The sequence below is a fragment of the Saccostrea cucullata genome, unplaced genomic scaffold (genome assembly GCF_032062105.1).
Source record: "Saccostrea cucullata isolate Sc308-1 unplaced genomic scaffold, CSIRO_AGI_Scuc_v1 ctg3061, whole genome shotgun sequence".
In the NCBI taxonomy this organism is placed as follows: Eukaryota; Metazoa; Mollusca; class Bivalvia; order Ostreida; family Ostreidae; genus Saccostrea; species Saccostrea cuccullata.
The window spans coordinates 78,600-93,197 of record NW_026939603.1 but is presented as its reverse complement, the minus strand read 5'-3'; positions in this window follow the sequence as shown (position 1 = coordinate 93,197).

The following is a 14,598-nucleotide window of genomic DNA, read 5'->3' as shown; positions in this document are numbered from 1 at the left end:
CTTTGAAATTTTGAACATAGACATGCATTAGGATATCCTACAACATGTTATATAGCAATTATCAAGAAAACACGTGCATGCACGTGTGCTGCAATCTGATTGGCTGAAACTTTAAATAGCTGTAACTCCCTTGGTTTTCAACCAAACAGGATGGGATTTGGAACATAGATAGATATAATAGACTTCTACAAGAAGGTATGTCACCATGCACATCCATACACGTGAGTGTACGTGCGCTGCAATCTGATTGGCTGAAACTTTAAATAGCTATAACTCCCTTAATTTTCAACCAAACAGGATGAGATTTGAAACATAGATAGATATAATGGACTTCTACAAGAAGGTATGATCCTACAACGTGATAAATAGAAATTATCAAGAAAACACGTGCATGCATGTGCGCTGCGATCTGATTGGCTGAAACTTTAAATAGCTATAACTCCCTTGGTTTTCAACCAAACAGGATGGGATTCGGAACATAGATATATTAAATGGACTTCTACAAGAAGGTATGGTCACCATGCACATGCATACACGTACGTGTACGTGAGCTGCAATCTGATTGGCTGAAACTTTAAACAGTTATAACTCCCTTGGTTTTCAACCAAACAGGATGGGGATTTGGAACATAGATATATATAATGGACTTCTACAAGAAGGTATTATCAACATGCACATGCATACATGTGCGTTTACGTGTGCTGCAATCTGATTGGCTGAAACTTTAAAAAGTTTTAACTCCCTTGGTTTTCAACCAAACGGAATGGGATTTGGTACATAGATAGATTTAATGAACTTCTACAAGAAGGTATGGTCAACATGCTCATGTATGCACGTGCGTGCACATGAAATGGGTAAAATTAAAAATACACTTGAATGAGCGAATTTTTTAATACTTTTGGATTAAATACTTTAATATTTAGTATATTAAAATATATAGATTGTTTTGACAAGATGATATGGTCATTTCGTACATGCATTCACATGCGCACACATGCAATGCTAAAATTTGAATGAGCATGGTACATTTCTGGGTAAACGTTGTTAAAGTCTCAAATGCATAGAGTTTGTGTTATTTAAGGAAGCTTACAGGGAATATGGCACCAAAAGGGAGTTGGGGAGCGTTTGGGGAACATCTGTAACGGTCCCCGTTACAATTAGCACTAGTTATTATTATTATTATTCTTTTTTCTTCTTATTTCTTCTCCGGTACTTTTTTGTCCGCGAGTGTTCTCAGAAACTGTTCACCCAACTGAGCTAAAACCTTTTTAGGGTTAATAGGTGTGTAGTGTAGGTGTGCGGAACGAAGGTCATTTTGCGCGCATACGCCTGCACGTGCGGGCGCGTGAAATGAGTGAAATGACTAATATATTTAATATAGCCATAACTTTAACATTTTCCGATGAAATGCTTTGAAACTCATTATATAAGGATATATTAATAGTGTAGATAATGCGACACTGTCAAATTAGCAAGAACTCACGCGCATTTACGTGCGCTTCGCTGTGATTGGCTGAAACAAAAATCTCAATATCTTTTCCGTTTTTTGACGAAATGGTATGAAATTTAAAATATAAGCATACTTTAAGATGTCCTACAACATGATATATAACATTTGTCATGAAAGCACGCGCATGCACGTGCGCTGCAATCTGATTGGCTTAAACTTCAAATGGCTGTAACTCCCTTGTTTTTCAACCAACCACGATAGGATTTAGAACATAGACAGACACAATAGACTCCTATAAGAAGTTACGGTCATCATGCACATGCATGCACGCGCATGCACGTGCGCTTTGCTCTGATTAGCTGAAACAAAAATCTCAATATCTTACTTGTTTTTTGACAAAATACTTTGAATTTTAAAACATAATCATACCTTAATACGTCCTAAACTATGATATATAAAAGTTTTCAAGAAACCACGCCCATGCACGTGTGCTGCGATCTGATTGGCTTAAACTTTAAATGCCTATAACTTTTTTGATTCTCAACAAAACAGGATGAAATTTAGAATATGAATAGATATGACGGATTCCTACATTATGCTACTATCAAACTTGAATGCAGGGACTTGCATGCACGTGTGCGCGCGCAATGCGTTAAATGACCGATTTACTTGATATAGTCGTAATTTTTTTTATGAAACGTTTCAAAATTCAAAGAATAGAAACACATTAAAAGTGTAGTCACGATGATAAAGCTTTCATGCATTGCACCTGCGCGCGCGTGCAATGATCAAATGACTTGTGTACTTGATATGGCCGTTACTTTTATATTTCTTTATGAAATGCTTTGATGACCTTGACCTTTGACCTTGACCTTTGACCCCTTGATCCAAAGGTCACAATCCAGCTCAGGTTCGTAGATGTATTTACAAACTCACTTTAACAAATGCTTAGAATAAAAAAGTCAACCCCCCCCCCCTTTCTCCTTAAAAAAAAAAAATCAATAATAACGTAGAAAATTTCTCTGAAACTCGATCAACACCTAGGATCGACATAAAATTTCACTTAGGGTGCAGAAAAGACTTCATAGAAAGTTTCCTGAAAGTTTTACGGTAAGTCTCTAAAGTATATAGAAATTATGAATTTTTACGGCAAAAATGACAAATTCTGTCGTGTTTGAAATTTAAGTGCAGACGAACAAAGATATGATATAAACCTTTTAAAGCCTATTTCTCCAGATGTCGTTAATAGCATTCAATTCTACTGATATGAATTAATATTTTAATACCAAGCATTCTTCTTTTATTTCACCATTGAAATTTATCTGAATTTTTTTTAGAATTACACAATCCCCAGAAATAGCGAGTTTCGGTATATTAAAAAGCAATACACGTTTCTTTCCAGTAAAACCTCACGTGTTTGAATTCATGAAAAAATATTAATAAGGGGGTGTTAAACAATATCTGTCACATTAGCTGACACCAAAAAACCAGGGTACGTACACGACATTTTCTGATTTATTTGCATATGCAAACAGGGCTACCCTCAAATCCACGTGTTTTCCATGTCTTTATAAACATCACAAAAGCACCCCAGGAAGTAGCCTCCTATGCCCTGGAGAAATAGTTCCTGTCAAAAAACTTTATTTATTTATAGAGTAGATAAAATTTCCTAGGCACAGGTACCAGAGTTGTCAAACTGGCCTGGAAGGAAATTAAAAAAACTCTCAAAAGAAAGGAAAATCGGCTTAATGTATGGACCTACAATTGACTAAGTTCATTTTGATTGGTCAATTACCGGTGTGGTACCCCTAGTCGCCTTGAACCCAGTCCTGTCTTTCTGAAGAAAACCAACTCCGAGCCCGATGTAAAAATCTTAGTAGAGAAATGAGAATTTGAATTTTGCTGCCTTATTATGTTCCCCAAACGAAGTTTGGGAACATATTGTTTTACTCTGTTTCTTATTATGTTCCCCAAACAAGTTGGGGAACATATTGTTTTTACTCTGTTTCTTATTATTATTATTTTTTATTCTTCTTCTTCTTCCTGGGTACTTTTTTCTCCAGGGAATGATCTCGTAAACTATTCATCCGACTAAGGTGAAATGTTTTTAGGGTCAGTAGACATGTTATGTAGATTTGCGGAACGAAGGTCATTTTGCGCGCACGTGCTTGCAAGAGCGTGCACGTGCAACATGTGAAATGTCCTATTTAATTGATATAGGGGTAACTTTTTAAATTTTTGATGAAATGCTTTGAAACTTATAACATAAGGATATATTAGTAGCATAGACAATATGACATGGTCAAAATTGCAAGATCTCACGCGCATGCACGTGCGCTTTGCTCTGATTGGCTGAAACTAAAGTCTCAATATCTTTCTTGTTTTTTGACGAAATCCTCTGAAATTTTGAAAATAGTCATGCATTACAATATATACAACATGATATATAGCAATTATCATGAAAACATGCGCATGCACGTGCGCTGCAATCTGATTGGCTGAAACTTTAAATAGCTATAACTCCTTTGATTTTCAACCAAACAGGATGGGACTTGGAACATAGATAGACATAAAGGACTCCTACAAGAAAATATAGTCACCATGTACATGCATACATGTGCATGTACGTGCGCTGCAATCTGATTGGCTGAAACTTTAAACAGCTATAACTCCTTTGGTTTTCAACCAAACGGGGTGGGATTTAAAACATAGCATTCATGTAACGGACATCTACAAGATGATATATAATAATGTCATGAAAATACGCGCATGCACGTGCGTGCACGTGAAATAGCAAAATAAAAAAAAACACTTGAATTTGAGCGCATCTTTTTAATACTTTTGAATTAAATAATTTAATATTTAGTATATTAAAATATATTGATTGTGTAGACAAGATGATATGGTCATTACACACATGCATTCACATGCGCACGCGTGCAATGCTAAAATTTGAATGAAATTGGAACACTTCTGGGTAAACGTTGTTAAAGTCTCAAATGCATAGAGTTTGTCTTATTTAATGAAGCTTATAGGGAATATAGGCTCCGGTACTTTTTTGTCGAAAGGGAGTTGGGGAAGGTCGTTTGGCGCGCATACGCATGCATCTGCGCGTGCAACGCGTTTAGCTATAACTTTTACATTTTTTAATGAAATGATTTGAAATTCATTATATAAAGATATATTAATAGTGTAGATAATACAACACTGACAAATTAGCACGAACTCACGCGCATGCACGTGTGCTTCGCTCTGATTGGCTGAAACGAAAATCTCTATTTTTTCTGTTTTTTGACGAAATGCTATGAAATTTAAAATATAGGCATACTTTAGTGATGTTCTACAATTTGATATATAACAATTGTCTTGAAAGCACGCGCATGCACGTGTGCTGCAATCTGATTGGCTTAAACTTTAAATGGCTATAACTCCCTTGTTTTTCATCCAAACAGGATGGGATTTAGAACATAGACACATATAATGGACTCCCACACGAAGGTATGGTCATCATGCACATACATGCACGTGCGTGCACGTGCGCTTGGCATAATTGGCTGAAAACAAAACTCTCAATATTTTTTCTGTTTTTTGACGAAATGCTATGAAATCTAAAATATATACATACTTTAGGATGTATACAATATTATGTATAACAATTATCGTGAAAACACGCGCATGCACGTGTGCTGCAATCTTATTGGCTAAAAATGTAAATGTCTATAACTCCCTTGTTTTTCAACCAAACAGGATGGGATTTAGAACATAGACAGACATAATACACTCCTACAAGAATGTATAGCCTCATGCACGTGCATGCACGTGAAATGAATAAAATTAAAAATACGCTTAAATGAGTTTATTTCTTAATACTTCTGGATTAATTGATTTGATATTAAGTATATTAAAATATATAAATAGTGTAGACAAAACGATATGGTCATTACGCACATGCATTCAGATGAGCACGCGTGCAATGCTAAAATTTATTGCATAAAGTGTGTCTTATTTAATAGCGCTTGCAGCGAATATGGCACCAAAAGGGAGTTGGGGAGCGTTTGGGGAACATCTGTAACGGTCCCCGTTACAATTAGCCCTAGTTATTTTTTTTTTTCTTATTTGTTCTCCGGTACTTTTTTGTCCGCGAGTGTTCTCAGAAACTGTTCACCCAACTGACCTAAAACCTTTTTAGGGTTAATGGGTGTGTAGTGTAGGTGTGCGGAACGAAGGTCATTTTGCGCGCATACGCATGCACGTGCGTGCGCGTGCAACACGTGAAATGACTTATATACTTAATATAGCTATAACTTTTACATTTTTTAATGAAATGATTTGAAACTCATTATATAAAGACATATTAATAGTCTTCATAATGTGACACTGTCAAATTAGCACGAACTCACGTGCATGCACGTGCGCTTCGCTCTGATTGGCTGAAACAAAATTCTCAGTATCTTCTCTGTTTTTTGACGAAATGCTTTGAAATTTAAAACATAGTCATGAATTAGGATATCCTACAATATGATATAGAAATATTTCATGAAATCGCGCGCATGCACGTGTGCTGCAATCTGATTGGCTGATACTTTAAATGACTATATCGCCTGTGTTTTTTGACGAAATGCTTTGAAATTTAAAACATAGTCATACATTAGGATGTCCTGCAATATGATATACAAAAAATTTCAAGAAATTACGCGCATGCACGTGTTCTGCGATCTGATTGGCTGAAACTTTAAATGACTATATCTCCTTTGTTTTTTGACGAAATGCTTTGAAATTTAAAACATAGTCATACATTGGGATATCCTACAACGTGATATAGAAAAAAAAAATCATGAAATCACGCGCATGCACGTGTTCTGCAATCTGATTGGCTGAAAATTGAAATGGCTATAACTCCCTTGTTTTTCAACCAAACAGGATGGGATTCAGAACATAGATAAATAAAAGGGACTCCTACAAGAAGGTATAGTCATCATGCACGTGCATGCATGTGCGTGCATTTGGAACGAATGAAATTAGAAATACACTTGAATTAGTGATTTTTGATACTTTTAGACTGAATGCTTTTATATATAGTATATAACAGGGAATATGGCACTAAAAGGGACATGGGGAGCGTTTGGGGAACATCTGTAACGGTTTCCGTTACAATTAGCCCTAGTTATTATTATTTTTCTTCTTCTTCCTGGGTACTTTTTTGTCCGGGAATGATCTTGTAAACTGTTCGTCCGATGTAGGTAAAACCTTTTTAGGGTCAGTAGACATGTTATGTAGATTTGCGGAATCAAGGTCATTTTGCGCGCACGTGCTTGCAAGAGCGTGCACGTGCAACACGTGAAATGACCAATATAATGGATATTGCCGTAACTTTTCTATTTTTTATGAAATTTTTTGAAGCTCATAATGTAAGGATACATTAGTAGTATGCACAAACTGGCATGGTCAAAATAGCAAGAACTCACGCGCATGCACGTGCGCTTTGCTCTGATTGGCTGAAACTAAAGTCTCAATATCTTTCTTGTTTCTTGTCATAATCCTTTGAAATTTTGAACATAGTCCTACATTATGAAGATCTACAGCATGATATATAAAATGTTCATGAAAGCTTGCGCATGCGCGTGTGCTGCAATCTGATTGGCAGAAACTTTAAATGGCTATATCTCCTTTGTATTTTGACGAAATGCTTTAAAATTTAAAACATGTTCATGCATTAGGATATCCTACAAGATGATATAGAAAAAAATTCATGAAATTACGCGCATGCACGTGTGCTGCAATCTGATTGGCTGAAACTTGAAATGGCTATAACTCCATTGTTTTTCAACCAAACAGGATGGGATTTAGAATACTGATAGATATAAGGGACTCCTACAAGAAAGTATGGTGATCATGCTCGTGCACGCACGTGCGTGCATTTCGAACGAGTGAAATTAAAAAACACTTGAATGAGTGATTTTAAATACTTTTGGACTGAATGCTTTAATATATAGTATACTAAAATATATAGATAGTGTAGACAAAATGATATGGTCATATCGCACATGTATTCACATGCGCACAGGTGCAATGGTAAAATTTGAATATAATTGGTATCTTTCTGGGAAAACGTTGTGAAAGTCATATATGCACAGAGTTTGTCTTATTTAATGAAGCTGACAGGGAATATGGCACCAAACGGGAGTTGGGGAGCGTTTGGGGAACATCTGTAACGGTTCCCGTTACAATTAGCACTAGTTTAATAAGTCGCTGGCAGAAAATATATTTCCAGATAAATGGAAAGTCGCTCATGTATTACCGTTGTTTAAAAAAGATGATCCTTCAGTAGCTACTAATTATAGACCGGTATCATTGTTGAGCTGTGTTAGCAAAATTATGGAACGAATTGTTTTTAAACATGTGTACAATTACTTTCATCAGAATAATTTATTCTACAAATTTCAAGCAGGCTTTTTGCCAGGTCACTCAACCGTTTACCAACTACTTGAAACTTATCACACTATAATTAAGAATATCGACGAAGGAAAATTTTGTTGCATGGTATTTTGTGATCTGTCTAAAGCTTTCGACAGAGTTTGGCATAAGGGTTTACTTTTTAAATTAAAAACTTATAGATTATGTGGAAATATTCTTACCTGGATAGAAAGTAACCTATGTAATAGAAGACAGAAAGTTATGTACAAAGATATATTTTCGTCTAACAGAAACATTAACGCTGGTGTACCACAAGGATCTGTTCTTGGTCCTTTACTTTTTTGATTTATGTGAATGATGTATCAGAAAACATGATTTCATTGTGTAGATTGTTTGCAGATGACAACTCATTGCAAAGTTCCTCTTATAATGTTGCAACTATTGAATATACTTTAAATCATGATTTAGATATTCTGGACAAGTGGTCTTCCAAATGGCTTATGAAATTTAACCCATCTAAAACGAAAGCATTATTTTTTACATTAAAATCCAATCATTATCTCCCAAAATTACAATTTCAACGATGTAATCTAGAATACATAACCTCTTATAAGCATTTGGGTTTACTTTTGAGCCAAAATCTTAATTGGTCTGATCATATAGACAATATAGTTAAACAGGCTTACCAAAGATTAGGTCTTTTAAAAAAGCTGAAATACAATATCGGTAGAAAAACTTTATCTAAAATGTACATAACATTTATTAGACCGCTACTTGAATATTGTTCTATAGTTTGGGACGGGTGTTCTTTACAAGATGTTGAACGATTAGAAATGGTGCAGCTTTATGCTGCAAGAATTATTACAGGGTTACCAATTATCGCTTCAAGAGATGCATTATATTTAGAAACAGGATGGGAACCTCTTGCAGATAGGCGAAAAGTAGCAAAACTAAATACTATATACAAAGTACATCACAACTTAGTACCCGATTATTTAAAAAGTATTTTTCCCGCAACAAGACGTAATGAATCAAAGTACGATACACGCAATAGAGAGGACTACACTATTCCTAGATGTAGACTTGAAATATTCAAGAAATCTTTTGTTCCTGATACAATAAACCAATGGAATAGTCTGAGTATCACCACTAGAAACAGCATATCTTTTAGCAGCTTTAAAAATAACATACATAAAAAACCAGCAGACCCCCCTTCTTATTTCTCCCATGGTAATAGACGACTTAATATCATACATACTAAACTACGACACAATTGCATTTTAAATTATGATCTTTATAGAAGAAACATTATCGAGAGTCCTAACTGTTCATGTGGTACACCAGAAGACCCATATCATTTTTTCTTTGTCTGCAATAAGTACCAATATGCTAGAGAAAAGCTATTCAGAGATTTACTGTGTCTTACGAAACCAAATATCAAATTGAACATTATTGATTGTCATTTACTTCTGTGGGGAGATGAGTCACAAAATGTAGAAATCAATAAATATATTTTTCAGTCAGTTCATAAATTTATAAGAGATTCTGGTAGATTTAATTATTTACTGCGCGATTCTCACTTTCACCTGGAACCAAGATTTTAAGTGTGTTTACCATTACGTAATCTATCTTTCGATTACACGCGTCCAAGAAAATCTTAAGCGACACACCGCGGCGAACCATTGACCTCGCAGTCATAATAATTGGTGTATTAAGGTCAAGATCTAGTAAATGGTTTGAACATATTTTATTGTATAAATACTATACAAATGGTTTGAACACAAGTTCTAACAACTTACTAGGTTCTCACCATACAACTGTCAATATATATACATAGGGGAAATAAGTGAAAAGGAATATTGATGTACAAACATGTTTGTTAAATTGAAACATACATTTGTTACATATGATAAATATATAACTATATAGAGTGTAAGTGTTAGGCAGTAAGGAATATTGATGTACAAACATGTTTGTTAAATTGAAACATACATTTGTTACATATGATAAATATATAACTATATAGAGTGTAAGTGTTAGGCAGTAATAATTAATTGTGTATTATTTGACTCTTAAAAGTGTTTTATGAGATCCGGGCGTATATTGTTTTCATTCATATTGTTTGTGATCATATTTAAACGAAGAAAAGATACTCGTGCTTTTTTCTATAACTCTTTCTCTAGAAAGATCTTGATTAAGAAAAGAAAAATAATGCCACTGAATACTCTGAACGGGAACAAAGGAACACGTTTAAAACCTAAATTAAAAAAAGAGATATGATACAGCGTTGTAAAATATTTATTACTTACGGCAAGTATACTTCAATTCTACAAATAAGGAGTTCTCCTTCAATAGCAAGATGAGAACTGTCTAGCTTTCTTTCCTATTATACGTAAGACTCGAACAAAATAATATTTTCGTACTAAGGACAGAGAAAGTATTAAGGAACAATTATATATTATGTTTAAAAAATTAATTTAACCATTCTGTGTTTTTTGTGTATGTAAATCAGTGGATCACACGCCGATTGATTCCTGGTGACCGACTTTGCCGCGTTATATTATTGTAAACAAACAAGGTGAATGTAAAAGGCGTGCATTTGATGGCTGTGAATAGTATATGTTTAATAGTAATGATTTATTTTCTCATTATATTGCTTGTTTTTATGTGATAGAAGAAAAGATTATCTTTTCTTCCCTTATTAGTAGACTTGGTTTATACGATTAAAAAAATGAAATAAAAGAGAAAGTTGTCAGTAAATAAGCATGATAATTTGGAGAAAAAAAAGTAGGAAACACTTCAAGAACTTTATTCTATAGAATATTAGCATCCAGTGTAGAAATGTATTTTTATTTAAAGTAAGTTTGTTTTATATACACGCACGAGGAGCTCTCGTTTACGTGCTGAGTGAAAAGAATTACCTGTATATATAGGTCATGCATCTACCTCATTTACATGTAAAACAAGACTTGAACAAAATAACAATTTCATAAGATCAGAAAGATGTTAAAGCACAACTTTATAATCGAAAGCCATTCGAAATATTTACCGTTATTGAGATATAAAGCAAAACATTTCAAGGGATCTAGATCCCTAATGTTAGGGGCCAGCCCTTTTTGCAATGATATCAAATGAAAGCTCTTGCAATTATGCACAACTTTTATTCAACATGTCTTAACAAAATGTTTTTAGTTTTCAAGATAAAAAGGAAAATATCTGTAAATTTTCGCTCTTTTAGGCGTTCTAATTTCTGACCCCTATATAGCGCCATTTTGAATAGAGAAATCGAAAAACAAAAACCGATGTGCACAACTTCAATCCTTCTGTTATCTAAAACCAGTAAAATTTCTGCTCCAGCTTTTGTGGTTTCTGAGCCTTTATCCGGAAATGAAAGCCTATAATTTTTCGCATAAAGGGGAATAACTCATTAAGCGGAAGTAAATTTTTAAAATGTTAGACAGTATTCCAATAGAGTTTATTACCATCTATAATGTCTGAAAATTTGAGCAAAATCTATTGAGAAATGAGTGAGACATGAGGCCTCAAAGTTGGCGTCTAGGAAGTAGAAGAAAAAAAAGAACTAGATACGATCTCGTTGCGAGCAACGAGAGGTCTTCCGTCCGATTCCGAAAAAAAAAACCGTAAAATCTAGCTGAAAATATTGCACTCAAGTTGCCAGTATGAAAATCCAACGCGCTAAATATTATGTACGCTAGTGGAACCTCTGCTCTAAATCTACTTGTATATACTTTTGTATAACAGTGCTTTTGTCTTAGAATTATAAAAGGCTAGTCACTATTCATAATTTCGCGCCAAACGCCACGAGTTAATCTTTTCTTTGGAATGTTCTAATTAATAGGTTTGATAGCTTCAATGAAATAAAAAAAAATGTTAATATCGCCTAAAATTTGATGATCAGAAATTATATTAACACATTTCAAAAACTCCATATAGTATGTAAACAAGTAACACTAAAACAGTGTAACGTCTATGAATTTTAACTTTTTTTGCATAAATTCATGTATATCGCCAAAGTCAACTACCCAGATTAGTTAAACATTCATGAAGAGATTGAAATGTTTCGCCCCCCAATAAAGGCTCGCCTTACGAAGGTCAAGGAATTGGATACGGTTTGTGCTAAATTACTTGATTAAGATCTTTTGAGACAATAAATATAAAATCCAATAAGCAATCTTCTAAAAAATATGATTATCTTATTTTGTCTTTTCTATTAGTTTAATATGGCACAAGTGTGCATGGGAAAAACAGTGAGTAAGTTTTATACTTGCTATATTCATTGATATTCTTTTTTGAAAAACTTTTACTTATAACAATGATTAAAGATCTGCTTTTCCGTGGTGCAGTCAGAAGATATTAGGTATCAAATTTCATTTGCACATTTAGTTTTCTTTTCTACTTTGAGAACCAACCAAACCCAGTTAGAGAAGACGTTTAAGAAGAACTTAGTTTGACACAGAATTGTAACATAACTACAACGTGAAATCCAAGTATTCCTTTACATTTCATTTGCCCTTATGTTACTTTCGTTCAAGCAAACGCTCGACTGCTTCCGTAAACCCCTATTGGGTATAATGTCGGAGTTGACAGAGAGGGCGGCCATTTTGGAACGCTTCAGATTTTTAAATTCTTATATCTAGAGTTTAGATATATCAATATTCAAACAAATTATATAGTAAGCATCATAAGAAAGGTCTCTATTAACATTCCAAAAATAAACGAAAAATATTGAAAAACAAAAAAAGTTGAAAAATTGGACTTTTTCAATTGGCTTCCGGTAGCGACTGGAAGTAATGACGACAAACGAAACGTCGCGTCCTGGATAGTATTTATCATCATGTATAATCTCTGAAAGTTTCAAATTGAAATCTTTTACCGTTCTTAAGAAAATCCGTAGACAAAATGTCATTTTAAAATTCAGAAAAAGGTCCATAACTTGGCACCGGAAGCGAATTTCCAAAAAATCTCTCAGATGTATCAAATCCATTTAACAACACATCTGTCCTGTAAATTTCATATAATTCCATGCAGTAGTCTTCGAGAAATCGCGTCAGAAAATAATAATAATAAGAAGAAGAAGAAACAATAGAATCGCTATAAGGTCTTCCGTTAAGACGGAAGACCTTAATAATCTTTACCAACAGAATCAGTAGAAGGTCTTCCGTTGGAAACGGAAGACCTTCATAACGCTTAAATCCAGTTTCATAGTACTGCCTGAAGACAATCCACTGTAACAGAAAGATCATGATAAATATCTTCTCTGCATTTTACTTCTTCTTTAACCTGGCCTTCATTAATTCATGCCTATGAACGTCTTTCTTTGCACCTTTCCTTTCAAAGCTGTAAACGCAACATTCAGATCACCATTCCAATTACTAAATGACAATTCATTTTCAGTTTAAGGTTGCAATGTTTAAACAAATGTTTTTATCTTGGCACTCTCAGTAATAAATGTTTTTTAATGACTATTGGTTAAAAAAAATTTCTTGACATGTTTTATTTCAGGAAAATCGTTTTAATAAAAGTTCTTTCTTTTTCATTTTCATAGAAAATGAGTTACTCCTAGATAGAATGCATGTATCTTACATAACACTAGGTCCCCATGTTTGTGTGTATAGGAAGAGATAGTCTCTGAAAATTAGAGAATATCTAGTAGTTAAAAGTTAAAAAAAGACTTCTAAGTTAAAAATTTGCAGAGTATGCATTAATAACGTGTCCTATGTAGGTGATAATTTATAACTACATTTATCAACAGGTGGAACTGCAGATATTTCTGTTTGCGAGAGCATGGATGATGGACAAATCAAAGAACTATACGTTTCCTCCGGCGAAGATTGGTGTTGCTCTCCTATGTTTGAAGAATTCTGTGCAACTTTAAGGGAAGACATTGGAGAAGATGTTTTTGAAGATTGGCAAGCATGTAAGCTAGAATTTCATGACTTTGAAGTAGAATTTAATTCACAATTAGCATTTTTTTTGAAACAGGAAAAAAAAACCATGCACATACGTTTACCTCTAGAACTGTTTGAAAGAATACCAGAAAACACTTCTTCAAAATTATATTTGCGTTCAAGTGATGTACAGTTACAACGAACTACAAACATTATCGAGATTAAATCCGAATTCATCCAAAAGCTTTTCGATCATCCAATTTACAAACTCTGTGGCTATATACGCAAAGCTATAAACCATCCAAACTCCTCTGGAATCAATCTAATGGTCATTGTCGGTGGATTTTCCGAAAACCACATTCTCAAACAATGTCTTCAGAAGGAATTCCCAGATATTGAAATTTATATCCCTACTGAAGGATCGCTTGCAGTAGTTAAGGGAGGCTTTATATATGGCCACAATCCAAATATAGTTGCTCAAAGAATAGCAAATTTTACATACGGATGCGTTCCTGTGTTTGAATTTGAAGATGACAAAGTGTTTTCGTTTAGCACAGACGAAAAACCATTATGCAGTGGACCCTTCGATCGACTTGTCGAAATAGGAACACCCCTTCTCATTGGTGAACCACAAATTGTTAAAACGTATCAAAAGACGCCTGAAGCTAAAAGTTTTTCAATCTTTCTTTACGGATCAACTAAACGAAATCCACAAGACGTGTCTGAAAAGAGTTGCTTCTACTTGGGGAATATCACTATGAAATATGAAACACTTGAAAGGGTTGAAGGAATCGTTCAGTTAGAAGTAGTATTTGGTGGGTCCGT